We start from the raw sequence: 19,624 nt of genomic DNA, 5'->3' as shown, positions 1-19,624 counted from the left end.
AAAGCATTTCTGAAACGTGACAGGATGGCAATATTAAGGCAGAATATCCTTCCACCAGTCTTTGTAAGTGAATGAGATGTCTTTTGAGATGCTTTCAAGCTCCTATACACACTATAGACTTGACTCTAAACTGCAAGCTGACCTATTGGCTACATCACATAGGAGATCTGATGGGATGTTTTCAATGACCCTGTGACTGAAATATAGAAATGAAACAGTATAATATAACATATGGGCAGATCAGCTTGCAAGATGAAGCAATTTATATCAGCAGTTCTGTGAGCTTTTAAGTCACTGAAAGCTGATCTTTTTCCTTTAACAACTGTGTGACTATGTTTAGTCAACTTATGGTAGAAGGATACTGAAACATATGTATTCATACATTTAAATGAGTGAAAAAAGACATAAAAAATAAACTGCCAGAGCTTTTATGCAATATACTTTTGTTTTGTACAAAGACACAGAACCCTTTCAGTTAATTGCATGTTTGATCATCAATATCATGTCTTTTGCAAGTAAATACTCCCACGAAAGAAATTCAAATAAGGCACTCCTGAGTATAGAAGCTTTCAACTACTGCTTTCAGTTTTCTTATCTAGGTTATTTCATGTGTTGGAGTTCATCTTTCTCACAACAGGACTTAAAAATAACCTGTGTGATGAACTTTAATAAAATGCAATAAACAGAGCCAACAGTGTAAATTGAAATTAAACACATAGGATCAGTAGTAGTATCATATGATACAACAGGATTTATGAAACAGATCTCATCAAAATACTTGATTAGTTTCAAAAACATCTGTATCTAGGACATGGGCAAATTCACACTGTCAACAAGAGAATTATTTTTATGATAGGTGAGCACAGCTTTGCTCCTGATTTCTGTGCAAATAAAAGTTTTTAAGACAAGGATCGTCCATTTCCACTAATTCTGTGGCAGAAGTCCCATTTTTGGTAGTGGTACAGTACAGGGTGCCCACCCAAACACTCCTGAGGTGTCCCAGACACTCATCTCAACCCAGAAGCAGGGGTACCTCCTTCTGTAGGTGATTCTTGCTCTTTTGTTGTCCGCACAAAGGAAACACTGTTCACAAAGGGCGAACACAAAGGAACAGTGCCTTTAACCTTAGACACCTCTTGTGATTTCTGGTGCACTTGGGCTCCAAGTTTTGAGTCTGAACCACAGTATGCAGTCCTCCACGTGGAACTCATGGCTAAGAACTGTCTCTTTGACAGTTGCTATTAAACCAGCCCTTTCTTGCAAGTGGCAGTCAAAAGAGGAGAGAAAGGCCTCATATTTCTGACATGTCCAGAGAATAATTTAACCCTGGCTAGCTTCTTCTGCTGGCCTTTATGAGAACAAATGCAGTAAGGTTTATCCAGCTCTGGAAGTTGTTTCACAGCTGCAACCCCAATCAGCAGTAGACGTTTCTTTGGAACCTCAAAGTCGGTGTTTCACTTTCCAAAGTAGTGCCTAAACCACACCATCTAACAATTATTTCCTTAAAGCTAGCTAAGCTTTTCCAGTCTATACTGACTTCTGTGGATCTGCTTTCTGGCACTTTCTCTCCTCGTGGCTTGATTTCACTACTGACAGAAACACAGACTCCTCTAATCTAATGTCAGCAGGCAGAAGGATGAATGTGTAATCCAAGCTGGCCCTCTCGGCTCCCCCTATGGTAAGCAGAGAGGAATTGGTGTCTCAAATGCCAGGCTGGATCCACTTTTAAAAGGAACTTATAAAAGAAACAAGGTAAAAGGAAATTGTGAAATGTGGTACCAGTTAGAAATTTTCCCAGTTTCTACACAACAACACGAAGAGGTTTTTGAACATTTTACCTAAATCTTTAACACCAAGTGGACATAAATCAGTTGGTTCCTGTGACAGTAGGATCTGAATACATTATCTTCCAGCTCAAGGCTATATAAGGCTTTCCAGTCCCAAACAATGAATATTAGAAATGGCAAGAGTCTCTGCAACTCAGAGCCAAGCTCTGACAATGTTTGAAGTCAAGCTAAAAATACAGCCCCTGTCCAGATCCCAAACAAGGCAGGCAACAAATGCAGATGATTATAGGGGACAGAGTGGCAGGGATGTACAAACATGCACAGCAAGACACAACATTATACACAACATTGCTTCTTTCTCATGCTGACTGCTACTTCCTTTCCTTGTATTTCCAGGAATTTCTTACCATTTTTTAGCTATTCTACATTCATCCTGAAAGAATTTTTACCAAGTTCACAAATTCACATCAGACTGGGCTTGGCTGCCTTTTTCCAGGTTTGTGTCATGTAACTCCTTAACTCAAATGGCTTTTCATCAGTCCTTGTTGAGAAATGCAGTGCCCATTCAGGTTTCTGTTATTACCCCTTATTCACACTTTCTTAGCACGATGCAAAAATTTCCCCCATGTTCAGAGTCATCAGATCAGTCACTCCCCAGTTCTTTGTGAGACAGACTCCTGCTTTGACTCTCCTTCCTTTGCAGCAGCAGTAGGAAGGATACTTCAGTGCCCAGAGATCAGTGTTGGGAAATTCATTCTGTAACTTTGGAGCAAGTTCATCTTTCTTCAACTGATCTTGTTTCTTTATATAAACTATACCAAAGTTTGTTTAACCTCTTATTCACAAACCTCTAGTGGTAGGTTTCCATAGCCTCTAGTCTAGTTTAGCATTTAGTCACCCCTTATGTCAGAAAGGCTTTTGGCCAAAATCATTTCCACTCTAGTTTAATAAAATTGTTGAAATTATTTATTTTCCCAATGGACCTGAAAAGAAGATGAATTTCCTCCTTTTGGAGTTAAATTTAAATGCTATAATTACTCTCCCTTCTTCCATTGCATCTTATGTAATGCGAGGAATCAGCAAATAGTTCTAGCAAGTAAAAACTGTCACATGCATTAAAGGCAGAAACACCATTCAATTTAAAGAAGTCCCACATGTGGTTTTGTGCTGTGGAATGTTTTGAGGAACTGTTGCAAGTGTCTGTATTAACCTGGTCATTGTCTGGCTACCTTGACTTTCAGCTGAGAACTGCTTTTGTTCGCTCATGGTAGGATATAACTTGTCTAAATATTAAGCATCTAACATATAGTCAGCTAACCTAAGCATACTGCTTGGGCTACCCCTAAATGAAGGAGGGAAGAATCCCTGGAGAGAGAGAACCATCCTTATTTCAGACCATTCCTCTTGAATGGGGATGAATCCATTACCCCTGACCACAGAGGATCCCTAAAGGATGAGTTTAATTTGGAGTGAGAGAGACTTTAAGCCTAGCAATCAACTCTGGGATCACAAATTGTGCCTTTACATGTCTATTTCAGAAAAAAAGTGTGGTTTTCAAGTGCAGATTTTTCAGGAGACACAATAAGAAAGTTTTTACCACTTTTCAATCCATGTCCTGTGTGGTGCTGTAGGACATCAGCAATACAGCCTGATCCTACCCAAAGTATGTTGGGGGCCCATCCTGTTTAAGGACTGTTTTTGCACAATTTTGCAAGCAGTAAATGAGTCCTGTAGCACTTGTGGGAATTCACATGGCCTGCATGGAAACAAGGAATGTAACACATTAAGTTACAGGAAAAACTTAGACAAAAAGGCTTAAAAAGACAGAAAATAAACCTTTTAATTGGCTCTGGCCTGGTGAAGACCAGAAGGTTAGAAAACGCTTGGCTGTACTGGTGCATGTCTTTCCTCTTATGGTCTACAAAAAAACAAAAAAAAAAGGAAAGCAGCTCAGCTCTTTCCAAGCCCAGGAGGATGGTGGTGGGGAGGATATTTTCCTTGCTGATGTTCAGATACACTTCCTGGCACTGCATCCTGCAATTTAATTTAGTGCGAAACTGTGCCTTAAAGCGTCAGTCTGTCTCTGAATAAAGACTAAGGGATATGGTTTTGTAGCAGTACCGAGAGTTTCTTTCGTTCTTTTTTTTTTTTTCCCCTTTCTTTTTTCTTCTTAGTACTGAATGCAGAGAGGAAAAGGCAGGCAGATGCATGTCATAAATAAACCCAAAGCGAACAAAGAACAGATGTCCCGAGGAACTTGCTGTCTCAGTATTTGGAGCACAAAGAAATGAAGTAAGCACAGCCCTTCATAGAGGAAGTCCTTCACTTCCTCAAGAAGTTCGAACATGCCGAGAAAGCAAAACAATTTCACAAGGCCAGAGTATACGGGCTTCTAATCCCATGAAAGTAGTATATGCTCTGCCACAAATCCAGAGTCAACAGAGCTTTCCTTTAATACTGGTACAGTATAATTAAACCATGGGCCTAATATCAGGAAGGTTGCCACTCATCAATTAGGAATTCTATTAGAAAGTGTCAGGAGCTTTTTTGCAAGATTAAAGCAAAGATTAGAAAAAAAATTATCCTGGTTGCTCCTTTTTTCTCTCTTAGCTAATTCAGTGCATTATAACACAGATGGATCTTAACATTTTTCAGACCTGGGCAGCAACACAAGGAAAACCCACAGGGATTTCAGAGCACTGTCAGCTTCAAAATTCTGATTCATGATTATTCATATACTGTAAAAAACCTATAAAACAGAACGAAAAAATAGGCAGAGCTCACCACACTTCACAAAGAAAGGTTGTAGGATCTGCTCTATTTACTCTGCATTAAATGCAATTGTTTTATTTCCCTTGCAGCAAATCCCCTAAAAGCAGACCTGTGAGTGAATGCAGAATTAGGGATGTGGAGCAGAGCCAGACACCTCTATGCTCCTGGGGCTGCTGCCACCCAGCACAGGGGCTATAGGCCAGCAGCAGCAGGGTCACAGAGAGACAACAGATGGGGAGGGAAGAAGTTGGAGGGAGAAACCACTCCAAGCAGCACAGCTCTGGCCACAAATATTTACTGATAAGTGCTGTTGGAGTGATGATGGTCTAGGAACATAGACAAGGAAGGAGCTGGAAGGAGACGTCATATCTTTTATTAGTCCTAACCACTGGAGAAAAAAATAAAGACAAGATTTCATAACCTAAAGCTGAGCCATTATATCTGGAAGTTGCCTATTTTTTCACTGGTATCAGTGTCTAAATAAAAGACATTGCCTGTCCCTGCAACTCGGGGTTCATAAGTATTTCCAGATCAGTGTTTTTTGTTATTACATTTCTAATCCAGCCTTCCAGAAAGCTGATGGGAAAATAAAAATTAAGAAGCCACCAATCACAAGTTGGAGGGAGATGTAAATAAATAAATAGACTGGAAAGTTGTTATAAGCTGAAGAACCACATGGTCCTTGCCAGTTGCAGTTTTTGGACTCAGGCATACACCTGTTTTGACAGCTCTGTCTTGGCATGTGCTGAGGAAAAGAAAAAGGAGGGAGGTGGTAGCTGGAGTTTCCTGCTTGCCTGTTGTGATGCCACAGCAATTGACAGACTGGAATGCAGACAGAGCTGGATCCCACTTCCAGCTATGGTGGAAGATGGCCAGGAAGGACAGTAAGGATACAGGATGTCCAGTGCACAGCAGAGCCATGACTCCTCGAGGTGTGACTCTGTCCCCAGTGCTACAGGCAGCATCTCTCCTTGCACCATATGTAGGGGCTCTGTTCTTATTCTCGCTAGACTGCTGCTCATGCTTGTCACCACATCCCACTTTTGATCTTTTTTTTATCTTGCCTTCTCTCTGCATCTGCTTGTGTGCTCCTCTGCACCTCCCTGCCCCACTGCACTGCCAGAACCCCTGCCCAGCTCCGCTCTTGTCCCTCTGTCTCTTCCTCGGCACATTCACCCCAGAGCCTTGTTAGCTCTTGCCCCAGCTCTGGACAAGAGCTGTTGGGCCTGTCCACAGCTCCTTCCCCACCAGCATGGCAGCAAACTGTCCCCAGGGCACCTCTGCTGTGCCAGGGGACAGAAGGATGGCTTCTCATCTGCAGGGGACAGGTCCTCCCAGCCCCAGCTCCCTGTGCATCACCAGTGGGGGTGAGAGGCTGCAACCAGCAAAGGAAGACCTGTTGACTGAGACATATTAGACCACAGACACCTACGACACCTACTTCCCACGGGATATCTTTTTTCTGCACAGCCCAGATTTTCTCACAGACAAAGGGTCTCTCACATCACCATGAGCAGGGAGCAGTGGGCTGCAGTGGGAAGCAGAAGTGGGGGATCATGGGAGCCAATTCATCTCTCTGAGTGCAGGAGCAATGCAAGAGGCAGGAACATGCCTTAGTTTTGCAAAGTGCCCAAGGAAAGACTCATAACATTCTGAAAAATCACATCTATAACTATATGACCTCTTCTTTCTCTTATTCAAGCCTCTATATCATCTTTTCCCCATACACACACAACATCTTATGTATTATCACAGCTGAAATGACAGTATTTGCCCTACAAATGCCACAGAGAAAAGCTACAAATACTGTTTATTCTTAGAGCATGTTTTTATTTCTTCTGGTAGAATTTAAATATTTTTCTGCAATTAGATTTCAAAGGGTTAACTTACTATGATATGGAAAAAAAATAAAATAAAAGTTTACAGCTCCTGAGATAGTATCAGCCCTTTAAACATAGGTAAGAATATGAGAGGGAAAGAGAAGAGAACAGATATTATATATGTAAGGAAAATTAAAACTCAGGATGTTGGGCGTGGGGGGAATGTGCTTTGAAGTACAAAAGTTCCATTGTTAATGTGGGACAAAACCTCCCCAGTATGGGACAGAGATAAAAAGGAGGGAGTTTCTAACAGATCAAGGTCAACCAAGATAGATGAATAACATAAATGCTATTAATCTCGTACAGCATGAATCAGAGAATTGCAGCGGGGTATAGCTGTGTGGCGGAGTTCATGGCATGAGTGTTTTATGCCACTTTGTATTAGATAATGAGCGTATTCATTACAGACTCCTACACATCATCCAAACTGGCAGAGAAGGAGCTTTAAGGAGCTTGAGAGAACAAATCAAAGAGCTGGATCTAAAGCTCGGAAAGGTAATAGGGATGTTCAAATACTGCCCCAAGTTTAGATATTTGCAGGCATTCATACAACCTGACTCTGCAGGAAATAGCGTGAGAAAGAAGCTTGGACAGCTTGCTGCTTATTATTTATCATGCTGCCTCTGTCATAACAGCTGATTTTATCAATTAAAAAAAAATACATAGAGCAATACAGGAAAACACTACACCAGAAAAAGTCTTCCTTGCTTTTTTTTTTTTTTTTTTTTTTAATTTCTCATGTCTGCAAATTCAGAGACACAAAGAAAATCAATTTTCATCTTGGAGGGCTTAATCTAAACATCACTGGGAAGCAAGGGACGGAGCCATACTGGAGTTAAAAAGTACATAACCAGATGTAATTTGACTTCACATGTTGCATTTCCACATATTATAGTCCCCTGGAATTCCAGAGACACGTGTTCCACAGGAGAAGCTTAAAGAATAATTTATCTTGGGAAGGAAGGAAATGAAAACATATATATGTGTATATAATTTTGACAACAATCTGCAACCAGTTTGTTTGCAGTGGTTTGCACTTCCATTTATTTATTCCAAACAAACATTTTAACTCAATGGCATGGATCAATGTAGCATGTTTTTCCTGATTGTTATGCTTTCAGATTTTTGAAATAAAGCTGAAATACAGTTGGGACCAAATTAAAATTCCAAAACTGACTAATTCTTTCTCCCTGAGGTTAGCAGGGTTTTCTCAGCATGAACCTAGACTTGCATTCAATTCTACATTTTGGTGCCACGTAATCAATGGAAAAGGGCAAGCCCCGTAATGGGGCCAGCGTTCCACAATGAGCACATCCAAACTTAAAAAAGGAGATTTTCAAAGAGGGGCTGGTTGTTTGTATGCAGTAGCATCTAGAGGCTGTGCTGCATTTCGAGCTCTTCTGCAATATTCCATATATGCATATATGTGCATACATATATAAATACATGCTTTGTGTGTGTACATTTGCACTACCCATGCATATACATGTGCATTTTACATACATATTCATACAACACAAACTGCTTCTCTACCTGATCTCTAGGAGATACATTGTTTGAGCTTAGCGAAGGGAAGCTGGAGCAGGGGAGGGGAGGAAGAAAAAGAGAAGAAAGGGCTGGAATGGTTCGAGGTAAACCACCCCTCAGCAAACATCTGAAGACTGCTCAAAGGCAATGCCAGTACTATGATCCAGCTAATTTACAAAATGGGCTTAAGCAGGACAAAAAGAATAATGGAAGATCAAAGGATAAGCAGCAGATGGGTTTCAAAACTGTCGGCAGAATTACCATTTTGTGTAGGGAAAATCAGGTGAAGGCAAGATTCAGTCAAGATTCAGACCACCAAGCTCTCCTTGTGGCTACCTATATCCAAGTAGACAAAAGATTCTGAAAACCTGTACTGGACAGCAGCACCAAAGCCTGAGGAACCTACAGTCCCTCTGAGCCTCCCTGGTGAGCCTGGGAGCTTCCAGAATCCCTTGCCTTGAGCACACTCCTCTCTGTCAAGAGGCATGCATCTTCCACACAGGCTCTGCAAGCTGCTGCTCCACATCCTGTAGACCTTACCTCTACTAGTGAACATGACAGACCTGGGATATTAAAACGTTCCGCCTCTTGAAAGAGGTGTTGCTGCATCCAGGGTCCTTTCAGGGCATACCTCTGGTGCCTTTTGTGCACAATTTTAGCTCAGCTGGTCAGAGCACAGCGCCAGTAATGCCAAGGTTGTGGGTTCAATCCCTGTATGGGCCATTCACTGAAGAGCTGCACTTGATGATCCTTGTGGGTCACTTCCAGCTCAGAATATTCTGTTATTCTGTGAATGTCTCTGGAGAATGTGATTCAGGCTTCACCTACAAAGCTTACATAAAGAGACCATGGTGAAAAGAAGTACCTTGCCACTGGAAGTACCTTGCCCTTCTCCCCGGGCACCTTTACCTGGCAGGACAGGCCATCAAAAGTGTGAGCTGGAGGAGGAAGAGGAGTCAGAGGCAGAGAAAACCCTACTCTACAGGCTCACTGTCAGGGCATAAAGCTGAGAAGGGGGAATCAGAAATATCAGACCAGCTTCCAGTTTTCGAGTCAGTGCATGTCTTAGATAAAACCCATCCCCAGTCTCCTTCCATTCCCTAAAAATTCCTAGCTACATTAAACAGGTACCCTCAGGGAGCTGTTGCTCATAGAGAGCTGAGCTGCTCTAGTAAGGGGAAACTAAGGCACCCTCTATTTCTGTAGAGGGAAGAAGCACCATGAGGGGAGGAACAAGAAACGACACATTCCCATGAAAAATTGAAGTGTGTCATAGCATCTTCTTTCCAGATGTGGAGAACAAAAATGTGAATGCTTCATTTCTGACAACAGCCCCAGAAAGCTGGGAAGGCAGCAGGGGACAGTTGAATGTTCGCTCCTACCCCACCATACAGACACTCAGCCAGGGCACAAGAACAAACAAACAAAAAAATTGTAATATTCATAGCTGCAGAGTTACAGAGTTGTGAATACAACATTTGGGGGTTTTCAGTGTAATTACTACATTCCATGTATTTGGATTTGTGAGACCAAAAAACACTTCTCTCAGAGGCTTTTACCTCATAGTTAAATATAGTGGTGAAGCAGTTAACATAGTTTTATGCATCATCGTGTTGGCATGGGGTTTTCATCTTTTATTGGCACCATTTTATCCCTGGAGACAATAGGAGATTGTTCTCACTGTGTGTAAAAAGATCTTGTTCTGGCAAGTAGGGTTTTCCCAGTCAACAAGTTTGGAATCCTTGGTAAGGGAGAAATAGGCCGTGTTGGGACTGGCCTGCTAAGCACCTCCTCACCACAGCAATCACTGTGCCATTCACTGCTCACAGGGTGCTGCAGCTCAGAGCCCCTGCCTGCAGCCCAGTGAGGTGAAGGATGAAGCACCAAACCCACAACCTTCTGCTGAACTGCTATTACAAAGACGGGACAAAAGTCTATATTGATCTTCTCTAGGCACAAACTACACCATAACTGCTAAAAACTATGTGGTAAGAAGAAAATACGTGTGCTTGGAAGCCATTCTCTTTGCTAAAACCCACAAAATCTGTAGGAAAAAAAAGGTTCTGATTCCCTGATTTGGATGCTTTTGTGTACCCCTAAAGGACGTACAGGATTTTCTTTTTCATTCATCGCTTCCTGGTTGTATAAATAGTGCAATGCACAATTACAGCAGTCAGAGGCATTAGGGATAAGACGGTATTTACATCAGAGATGTACATACGAGATTATGTGAGAATGGTAAAGTTTTATCTCCATCTTTAAATAAATATTATGCTTCATCCACACCCAAAGTCTTGAAAGAAAGCTGTTTTAGTGTAAACAATTAACTTCCTGGCCAATCATTCAATTTTTTTGATGACTTGCTGCTGAGAAATTCAGATTCTATACTGTAGACTACACCTTGCCAATTTTGATCAGTCAGATAATCCACCCCAAAATCACCCAGACACTGCAGTTTATTTGCAGTCATACCACAACATTTGGCAGGCCTGGTATTTCAGTTGTTCCTATTTGCAGAGGCTATAAAGTGATTTAGTTGCTAGCAGGTTTGACAGCAATTAGGAGCACAGGCATGAGCGATGGCAGCCTCTGCTGTATATTTCATGAGTGCCCACAGCTCAACCCTTCTGCAAAACATGCCTTGGATCTCAGATTACACTGGAAAATAAAGTCTCTAGTAGTTAGAGCTGCAGTCAGCTTTCAAAATGTTTACTGAGCATAAGGCAGTGCAAAAGTGATTAGAAACCCAACCAAGCCCCCAGGCTCTGCAATGATAGGAACCGCCCAGAAGGTCAGAGCTGAACTGAGATCCTACAGCCATGACTATTTTCCAGATGAACTGAAATTCATCATCTTGCGGCAGACAGAAAATGAAAAGCTATCTCCTTGCCCTGCAGGGATCAACCTGCAGCTGCATTTCCCTTGCTGCCTTTTCTCTGCAAGGCCCAGCAAGCTATAGATGTGTCAATAAATTCCTTGGTTTTTTTCATTTTACTTAAGTCTTGAAAATAAACCACTGAAAGAAATTAAAAGGCATTTTTCCAAAGCAAAATGGGACTTGAAGAGCAGTGTCCTTAATGACACTGAAACAAACCAAGCTGTTTTGGGGCACATGAAATGCTCAAGCGGCTGCACTTCAGCATTATCTGCAAAATGAAGGCAGTAGTGCTTTTATTCAACTAGCATGCTGGATTTGGGAGATACTGGTTCAGGATGTGGAATCCTTAGCAGTCATCTCATGGGAGAGGATCCTGCCTGCCCTGACAAAGCAGCCCTGTTCTGCCAAGCTCTGCTCCTGGAACTGTTCCACTCCTTTGTATAAAGTAATTACTTAAATATACATTGAACAAAGAGAGAGGGAAATTACTTTAAGGCCTATCAGTTAGGGCACTCTGCTGGGAGGTAAAGCAAACCAGTAAATAATTCATTAATGATGTTGCTATTTCAGAAACCTAATAAATTTTTATTGGTTAAGAAAAAAGTCATCATCAGTGACTGGGAAAATAGGCCCCAGACACCTTGTCACTTGGGGGTGCTGCTTCAGCATGGCATAACTGTCACGTTTCAAATGGATACGGATTGAAAAAGTCCCCTGCAGGTAAAATGAGAATTGCAGCCTCCCCTGGCAGGTGTTTTAGTGACACAATTTTTGGATAAAATGGAAAGTGGAGTTTGTTTCAGAGCCTTGAAAAGGCTCACATCTTAAAAGAAGAGAATTGCAAGTCAGGCTTTTAAGGAGCTCAAGTCAGACTACACCTTTAAATAAACTGCAAAGTTCCTGAACTAATTGTTTTAAATGCATCCTCCCTGCTTTATTTGGAGGCTCTGGACGCTGGGCAGGATACCTACAGGTCCCACCAAAGTCTGCTACAGCTCCTTGGCTCACTGGCACCATAGCCCAGGAAGAGGTGGAGACAGACAAATGGCCTGAGAGCAACTTAGACACCACAAAAATTAATAATAAGCTCCTGGATTTCCTGAGATATAAGAAAGGAAGAAGACCAAGGTGCTCGACAGTGCCACATCATACTCCCCAAGACTTGCTGAAGCAGGAACTGGGAAATGCAGCTTAATGAATCAAGTGTCATCAGGAATAATAACCATGTCAATCATTAGATGCAACGTTATGCCCATAATATTTTCAGCTTCAAACCACAGCACAGAAACGGAAGATGGCTAGCTCCAAAGGGAAGCTAATACAACACAATACATGCTGTTGGAGGATTTAGACACTCCTGCTGTGGAAAGTGGTGACACGGTGCTCTGAGGAGAGATCCTTGTCCCACTTCTTTCCTGGCCACGGAGAAGTCTCCCTCTGACTTCCAGAGCCTGAAAACTTTGCCATCTGTTCTCACTTGAGGAAAATTCTCATTTTATCTCTTCCATTTGTATTAAATAGTTTTTAAACAGGAGAGGCTTAACATGCAGGCTGTGCAATAGCATATGATACAGTTAATTTCTCTCACCATCTAATGTTAACAACATATGGAGGCTGGCCTGAGCTGCCAAGGACATAAATCTATCCTTCCCTCCTGGTTTGTTCACTGAATCTCAATTTTTTATTACTTCACATTCCTCCACAGGACTTCACCAAAACACCTGGTGGGGACCTTCCAGAGGAAAGAATTTCACTCTTCTCAAAGAAAAGACTCCTCTTCACCCCACCCCCAGAAAACAACCCACCTCCCATCAGTCTCCTTTCCCCCAAATCCAGATTCCCGGTTCCATTGATACAGCACATTCCATTAGTAAAAAATGATTCATGTTTACAGTGTTATATAAATGTCTACAATGTTTCTTTAATGTTGTTTGACTTGTGGGTGACTTCAGAGCTCCTGATGGCATGGGGAATTAGTATCAGCTGGAGCAAAACCAGTGGCGGGCAGGTATTGTGCCAGCTTCCTCACCATTTTGCCAGCTGACCTCACTCCTGACACACCAGTTGGCTGCTGTTCCCTTCCCATGCCAAACTATGCAGTGGTTTTGAGATGCATACAAATAAACTATCCAACACACTGAATAAACCAATGTTTGAATTCAAGTTCCAGGATGAAGATTATTTACACAAACCTTGAACTCTGTCGCAACTAAATCTGGGCATTTCAAGGACACTGGATATCACTCTTGTAGCTTTTATTCCTTACTGTAGAGAAATAGGAGATGAAATACTGGGATGCAAACTGTAATGACAAAGCTGCAAATGGGCTTACAGAGCAGCTCACTGGAAAACCATGGAAAAGGGAGCAATGCTGCAGACTTGAAATGGGCATTTTTCTCTCACTTTCCAAGTACAACTTCAAGAAAAGCATGGATGGTTTTGTCCTTCTCCTTGCATACAGCATTAAATGGTGCATTCTTACGTATGGAGACATAAAAGATGGACTCTGCTTGCAATCAACATGTGCATCTGGTCTCTCACAAAGCCTGTATGTGAACAGTAAAATGGAACCAAATCCAAGATGTGAAACCCACATCTGCCTCAGGTGAAACCAGATGTTAATTGATGCCTGCTTATTCTCCTCTTTAGGTATCCTGTCTCTTTACAACATATGTAATGTTCATATTTCATCTTCACTGTAGCAGTATGAACATCTTTCAAGTCTGTCAGAGATGGAGGACTAAGCAGCCATCAGTACAGCCTATGAACTCCTTTCTGTTAAAGCAAAAGTTGTCTTTAAAGTTAACGAGTGCCATTTTCTTTAAAAAGTCTTTTGATCAGATTTGTTCCACTGTCTGTGGAACAAATCTGATCAAAGCTGCCTGTGGAAGTTAACTCAGCACTGTTTTCATAAAAAATACCTGGCCACATAATCTTGAGCAATAATTCTTTTTTTTTTCAGTATTTACTGGAATATCATATGATGAACTGGATTATTCATTATAAATTTCTTCTGTCATATTGTCTTGCATACTATGAACTCATCTGTGTTTTAAAGAATGTGTAATGCTACATCTTCACTTTTTCAATCATTTTTATTAATTATTTTACTCTGGGTTTGGGACTTCTCCCCCAGTTCTAGTTCTTAATCCCATTTTCAGGAATACATTATGCCTAAAGAATATCAACATGCAAAAGGTATTATTTCAAGGAACTGTCTTTTTTTTTGGTGGAGAAATTAATCCAGAGTTTGTGTTTGGAGAAAAACCCCAAACCTGAGAGCAGCAGGTAGAGAAGGAGGAAGCAGGGCTTGTTATGCCCCATCCAGACAGACACTGGGATCTCTCCTTGCAAAGCATAACACACCAGATCCCAATCCGTGGCTTTTTTGGTGCTGGGACGCACTGCACCTTTCACAAGCAGAGAAAGAAAGGACGCTGTATGGTGCAAACGGGATTTTATCGCTATGTCAACAACTGTGTGGGCCCCAGCATTCAGCAAGAGATGTTTGCATTGGACCTGAGAAGTTTCTCATCAGCCGGGGCAGACAGCACACACCACCAGTTTCACCACAAGGCCCCTGTTTGTTTTGGTGTCCATACAGCAAGGTGCAGAAACACCATGTCCAGCTGCTGCATTTCTCGGCTGGAGAGATCAGGTCAAGCTCTTGCTGCCCAGCTAGGCCCCATGGAGAGGGGACGGGGAGGAGGGGACGGCTGTGGGCCAGAGAGCACAAGGAACTACCTCCCATCCACACTGTTTGCCAATGTGGAAAGGAGTCTCACAAATAGGTCACTCATTAAAACTTTATATAGCTGAATTCAGGAAGCCTCCTCTCACTAGAACAAGAGCAAAAGGAAAAAAACCAAGAAAGCAGGTTTTTATTGAGCCTTCTGGGTGGGCACAAACACCAAGGATGAAGACAAAGCTCAGGTGAAGCATTACATTCCAGATACCCATCCAGCCCCTCAAAGAGCAACTGGTTATCCTTTATGCTTGTGCCAACAGCTCTGCCATCCTTTCCGTACCTCATTACAGAAAACCAAAGGAGGAAAAACATGGCTAGAATATTAAACAAGTCACATTTTCTGTGCTTGTTCTTTAACCAGAAACATTGATTGAGATTTAAAAAAAATCAGACGAAGCCTCAGTCCCACAAAGAAAAGCGCCTCTTCTAAACTCCCCCAGTCTTCAAGAGCAGGGGGACCACTTACAAACGCAAAGCAAAGATTATGTGCTAACGCTGGCAGGATTTGAGGCCTTACAGCTTGTGAAACTACCCCAAGTGTGGTCTCTCTGCCTGGGTGGGGCGAGTGTATTCCATAACACACCTTCCTTTCATAGTTGTTTGGACCTGAGGATATTTTCAGAGCTCTCTGAAACTTCCTTCCTTTGTACAGAAACTGCCCTGCCAGAAGATGGGATGCGGAGTGGAGGTGGGAGCGGGCAGACACTCCTATGTCACACAGTATGGAAATTAAATATTAACATGCTCCTTTTGCTACCTGCCTGGAAGTCACACAGTCACAGCATTTTAACTTGCATAGTGGTAGTGAGGGTAAGTTTGAGCTTAGAAGTGGTGTTAGACTCTCCCATTCCCCATTTTGGATGACTTCTCATTTCATGTAACAGATTAAAGCATTCAGGCTTAACCTTGCAAATCACAAGAAAATCTTGCTTATTTTGGAGCAACTGAATCAGTTTTCCAGAGTTGAGAAGAGTCTCCACTACTTCTTAAACAATATCGAGGTTTTTCTCAGGTTTTACCTGATTGAGCTTGCAGCAAAGTAAATTTGTGGTATCATGAAAATAGGTTTTAAGGTTATGCCCGCATTGCTCAATGAAGGAATCATGGGTTGAAAGCAAGCACCAGAGCCCAAATCTTCTGCACTGAAGAACTGTTAGGTCATTCTCTGGTGCTATTTTGGACTGCTCTGAGTAAGTTCTCTCCCCGTTCACTGGACTTGGATGCAGTTCAGGCATGAAACTATTCTAGAGGAGGCTCCCAACAGGCAGTGTGACTGAGACTGCAGCAGGTTTGACTCTTTTCTACTGTCTCAGTCCTCCAAACACTGTCTCAGAAGTCCTGGGACAATTGAGCATTATATACATATGCAGCATGGATGCAGTCAGTCTGCTGCAGGTCTGCTGTATCTGCACAAATGCAAGCTGTTCTGCACCACTGGCCTGGGTGTTGAGGATCTCTTTGTGCAGCTGCACTGCACTGAGTGTCCCAGGCTGCCTCTGAAAATCAGTTTAACTCATGTCAGTGCAAGTCCCTAAGCCCCATCTGGAAAGTGTTGCCTAGCTGCTAAGCAGCACTCCTGCAGCAGGATTGTTGTTCTTTGTGCCAAGTGTCTAAGTAAAACTCAGAACTGGGGGAGCTCTCACTGTTACAGGGGAAGGATTCAAGAATCAAATGGAGCTGTAGGCCTCAGAGCACTTGGGTGACCCCTCAAAAATCTCAAAATTACTCAAGTAGCAACTAATCCCAAAATAACATCTGGAAAGACTGTTTATAAACTAAGTAAATGAGCCAGGAACATGAAAATTTTTGACCAGCAGCTTGCTGTGTGGCACTCTTAACACACCTTGCCAGCTCTATCATGGAAACATACAGCCTCCACAAGCCATACCAAAAAGTAGCCTGGCCATGGAAACTGGTTTCTTTGGTCTTTGCAAAGAACTCGGCCACTTTAATCACAATAAATACCAAAATACTGGGGGAAGGAGTCCCACAGCTCAATGGTATGTTTTGTGAAAAAATTTTGACATCTGCATACTTGCTCCATTATGTCCTGACAATTCTTGGATCAGAAGGGAGCAAACAGCTGATCCTTATTTGCTTATGAAACAAAGTCTGTAGGAAAACAGGATTTCACAAAGCCCAAACCATTCCATTCGAAACACCACAGACTGAAGTCTATTGCCAAATACAAGGCAGGATCCAGGAGGCACCCAGGGGACTGGCAGCTCTGGAAGTTGTGGTATCCTCAGCCACAGGACAGATGGTCCTGAAGGGCAGGAACACTGGAAACCGTGGAAAATTGCACAACTGAATTTCACAGAAAGAAAAGCAATTTTCCTATAAATAGGGAACTCTTCAGCAAGCTCCAGAGAGACCAAAAGCTATTGTTTTCTTAGACACATTTTTTGAAAGGTACATTTTTTGAAAGGTACTGAAAGGCGCAGTTTGCAGTCCCAATATTTTAAATGCTGATTCCATTGACTCCATTTTGGACATATGGCTTCGGGTGGAAAAAAGCATCATTTGAAATTGCATTTCTTGATCTGGTGACAGAGTAAGCCCTGGTAACTAGCTTAGACTAGATGGGAAATTAATGCAAACTTTTAGGCAAATGAAATTAGATGACGTGAGTCCTATGGCAAGTGATTCACACACTTAAACCTACAGCTAGTCTGAAGCAGGAATCACAGGAGAATACGCAGCTGCCAGGTATTGAGGAAGAGGCCTCATGAGGGAGATAATTTCAGGAACAATCCAGTTCCCTGAGTGCTACAATGCTTAAACAAGTCGGCAGGACATAGCAAAAGACCCACAATCTTTTTTCAGTGTTGGAAATGTGAGCAATTCATTAGAGTTTCCACACTCTTTCCCTCCAAATGCCTTCTGCCCTTTGTCACTTGACAGCAGAGCAGTTTTCAGGGCTGCTCAGTAACCCAGAGACCTGGCTTACATTTCTCCTCATGGCAGGATTCCCCTGTCAAGAGAGAGCTCAGAGCTCTGGGGTGCTGTGGAAGGAGGCACTAAGCACATCCCTCATCAAAACTTCAGTGATGTCAGTGGGGTCAGTGATGACAACAAACGAAGATAATCAAGCACTGGGACAAGTCACCCACGGTGTGAGGAAAATCGTTGTGCTCTGGGGTTTTTAAGATCCATCTGACAAAGTCTTAAGCAATGTAGTCTGAATTCAGCACAGGCCCTGCTTTGAACAGGAGCTCACACCAGATTACCTCCTGTGTTCCCTCCAACCTGAATGACTGGTTGTGTAGTGAGTGTGGAACTTAGTGGTCCAAAGGAAAGCAGGTAAGAAGCTGCCCAACCCTGTAACCTAGCTATAGGACTCAGATAGGAGCTGGGATTCTTGGGAAAGGTGATTTTTATTTATGTTAAATGTAGAAATACTCCTGAAAGCAGGAATTCAGGACAACCAAGCAATACACTCAAATCTGGCTTCATAAAGGAGCTTAAATCAGACTGATACTCATTTCTCACTATCATCACAAAAAAGAACTGGTTAATATGGATACTCAAATGTGCTGAAGAGTGTGATGCTCATGCTCAGCCTGACCCCAAAGGCAAATGCTTTAGCCTCACCAAATCTGTTTTACAGATTACAACCAGCCACATCAGACCCAAGCTGGCTCCATATCTAAATTTCTGCACCATAATTCCCAGTAGTCCTGATGATACTAGTCAGAGTCTAGGAAAGTAAAGATGGCTCAGGATGCAGCTAGATCAGTTGCAAAGGACTTATTAGCCCAGGATCAGGGACATTGGGTGGCTGTGGTAACTTTTCCAAACTCAAACCTAAATCCAAAGCTCTTAGCATGGTTGCTGTGACTAAACAGACTTGGGCACCAAACAAGACGAGTGCAGGTGTCAGTCCATGGGATTCACCATGCAGATAAGCTGCCTCTGGATAGCTGAGAGTTAATAGTATGGGGTCTATCATTTGAAGTGCAGAACAACCCTGTACTAATTAGGAGTCCAAATAATACTGAACTGGATTCTATGCATTTCACAAGTACCAAATCTGGATTAAATCACACACGTGATTTGTAATGTGAGCTGTTTAATTACTTTTGTAACACAGATGCTCTATAATTAGAAGCTCTAAAAAAGATGGGCAGTGGGATTGAGCTGAACACTTGCACAAGCATTAACACAGGCATCAAAAAAAGAATGAGAAAAATCCAATGAAATAAATATACAAAAATCACCATTACCACTACAATTAACAGTTTAGGGCTGAGATGCAGAAGTAATAAACAGTCTGCTGAAACTTCTAAAGCAAAAAAGCGCAATCTTCACTAGGCTTTTTATTTAAAAAAAAAAAAAAACCAAAAAAAAAACCACACCATCTTTTCTCTTGATAACTTAAATGTACACTGCCCACACATAAAATACAGTAGGTCACTTTATAGACAGGGACCACAGACAGAGATCAAATTCTATATATAGTACTTATATAGCCCAAATACCATGAGTAAATCTTTAAAAAAGCCACAGGGAAAGAACAAGAAGTATCAAAAATGCTGTGATAGCATTTATGAAGTTTGTAAGAAATCTTTAAAGGGCATCTAGTACAACCACTCTGCAATAGGAAGGAACATCCTCCAACCCGGCCTTGAACATTTCCATATATGACGCATTCACCACCTCTCCAGACAACCTTTCCAGTGGTTCACTACCCTCATAAAAAAAAAAAAATTCTGCCTTAGATCTAGTTTAAACCTAACCTCTTTCAACTTAAAACCATTATCCCTTGTCCTATCACAACAGACCTTGCTAAATATTTATACCCCCTCTTTTCTGTAGGCCCCCTTAAGGCACTGGCAGGATGCCATAAGAGCTCCCCAGAGCCTTCTCCAGGCGGAACAATCCCAGTTCTCTCAGCCTTTCTTCATAGGACAAGGTGCTCCATCCCTCTCACCATCTTGGTGTCCTGCTGCAGTGTGTGAGACCGCACTGGTCAGGACCAGTGGGCCAGTTGGCCCAGGAACAAAAGAGGTCTGCTGGTGGGACAGCCCCT

This window comes from Coloeus monedula (assembly GCF_965178545.1).
Source record: "Coloeus monedula genome assembly, chromosome: 3".
Lineage (NCBI taxonomy): Eukaryota > Metazoa > Chordata > Aves > Passeriformes > Corvidae > Coloeus > Coloeus monedula.
This window is presented reverse-complemented; position numbering follows the sequence as displayed.